This window comes from Penaeus monodon, chromosome 4, assembly GCF_015228065.2.
Source record: "Penaeus monodon isolate SGIC_2016 chromosome 4, NSTDA_Pmon_1, whole genome shotgun sequence".
Lineage (NCBI taxonomy): Eukaryota > Metazoa > Arthropoda > Malacostraca > Decapoda > Penaeidae > Penaeus > Penaeus monodon.
In genome coordinates, this window is record NC_051389.1 from 921,198 (window position 1) to 923,697 (window position 2,500).

The window sequence follows — 2,500 nt, forward strand, 5'->3', positions numbered from 1 at the left end:
TAGATTGATAGATAGATAGACAGATAGATAGACAGCTAAATAGATTTATATATATATATATATTTATATATATATATATATATATATATATTTATATATATTTATATATATATATTTATATATGTGTGTATGTGTATGTGTATGTGTGTGTGTGCGTGTGCGTGTGCGTGTGTGTGTGCGTGTGCGTGTGTGTGTGCGTGTGCGTGTGCGTGTGCGTGTGCGTGTGCGTGTGTGTCTTTGTATCTTTTATTATCATGATGACTATAATTCCTTTTCTTTTTATCTCCTTTACTTCTAATAGTAATCAAGGTTGGCCAACTTAAATCATAACGATTTAAATGAGTGATTTAAATCAAGATTTATATCAAATGATTAAAAAAATGAAATCAACATATATTTCTGCCCAAAGCAATATGGAATCTAAAAGGAAGAATATGAAAATAAACACATAATTACACCAGCTTTATATATTTCTATGGAAATTAGCACTAAAAACTTCCTTTTACAACAAAAATTTCCACATTCCATTAAAAATTAAATCAAAGGGTTTTACTTATTATGAACTGTACTTGTTTCTGAGAAGTAAGTAGAATACTAAAGTACTTTCTTTCATAACACAGCACTACAAAAATTATATATGCAAATTAAAAAGGGAAATCAAAGAGGTTTACTTATTATGTATTATCATATTTATATTCTGAAGTAATGAATTTAAAGAAGAAAATTCACAATTAGTATAACCTGTCAACAAAAGCATAATGAATTTATATTCTTATCCCCTTCTTTTGAAAATTAATTCATGGAAACAAATTAAAAGATCGTTGAAATTTAAGTTTAAAATCTTCAGGAAATAAAGTTTTTATTTTTTATTCGCGTGACAATAAAGTTGTTTCTTTTTTGCATTCAGGTCATTAGGATCATCAAATACACCCATCTTGTGCGAATTCATGATTTTAAACAAAAACACCAATTTTACTGATTTTTTCTATCATCAGCCGATTTCTTAGTTCTGAATGAATAACACCATAGCTTGAAAATATTCTTTTAACCCCTGATGACGATGCCGTTGCAGACGGCATTTGTGGTGTTGCTCAAATAACATCACTATCCACCACATCTGAAGGTGACCTCCACCGTTGAACAGGTGACATACACTTGTTCACGGATATTTGCATGAAAAGAAGCCAATTTGGCTCGAAATTTCATGACTGGGACAAGTGAGGGGAGTTTTCATTGGTATAGTCCATTGCATAAAGTTGTGATTAATTCTTTCCATAAGTTCACTGCTTCAGCAGTTGTGCATTTATCGCTATACTTTGTTCAGGGCCACAGCTACTGGTTCTAGTCATGCAAGTAGGTCCTCTGCTGACCACTTCGGTGTTAAGTTAGACACCTCTGTAACTCTGACATCAATCTGCTCCCCATCAAATTTACAAATTTCCACGAGCTGGCCAGTTCCTTATGGATATCTTCAGACATTTACGCATAGTATTACATCGTGTCTTGAGGCATAACAATACGTTGCCCACCTTCCTGGCAGTATCTTGCAGAAGCGTAGTGAGTATTTCTAAAGTATTTTACTATATACACCACATGCTCTTTAAAACTGCCAGTTTCCAGATCATGAGCCAGAAGATTCAGAATGTACGCAGTATAGCCATAGGTCACCAGCTTCAGTTCATTTCCCTGTTCTTATAGGTTCTTCAATTTGTTTACATTAGCTCTTCTAGATATTCAACTGTATGAGGCTGGCCACTTGTGTCTATTGTATCCATTAGATGTGTATGGCCATTTGAGGTTGTCACAGCAACGCATACAATGGGCTCGTTGTAAATGTTAATCCACCCATCTAAAGACAGACATACAGTTTCATCCTTCAGCTTTGTGGCATACTTTGCATATTCTTTTTCATATATCATGGGCAGGAATTTGTCTGCCATTGCTTTTCTTGTTGGAGGAGGGTATCCTGGCCTCAACTTCACAACCATTTTACAGAACTGAGGATGTTCTATCAAACTAAATGAAGAGTTGGTTGCAAAGACTATCTTAGCGACTTCTTCCTCAAGATTTGTTTTTTCATAAGAACTTGTCTTTGTAACAAATGTGTCCAAAGTTGTTCTTTTACGCTTTGAAAAACTTGTGGCAGAAGTTGGACATTCTTTTTGTAGTGGTGGAGTTGCAACACTTCTTTGAGGCATCTTTAAAGTCAGATTTTCAGTTTTACCTGGATCATCCATAATCCTCGTCCGATAATTCTAGTTGTTCTCTGAGATTTCATTCTTGCAACTATTCCTTGTAACTCAAGTTTACAACGTTTGCATATACCTCTCCATCCTTTCCCATACTTCGAAGGATATCTGTTAAAATGTTCCCACACTGGATTATTCTTCCTACTAGATACATTAAGCCTTGTGGTCAGTGACATCTCTCCGCTCTTGCAGTTAGCTCAGGTGGCTGTAACACCCAAACTACCACGCAGTGTCACATGTCCGGCCATATC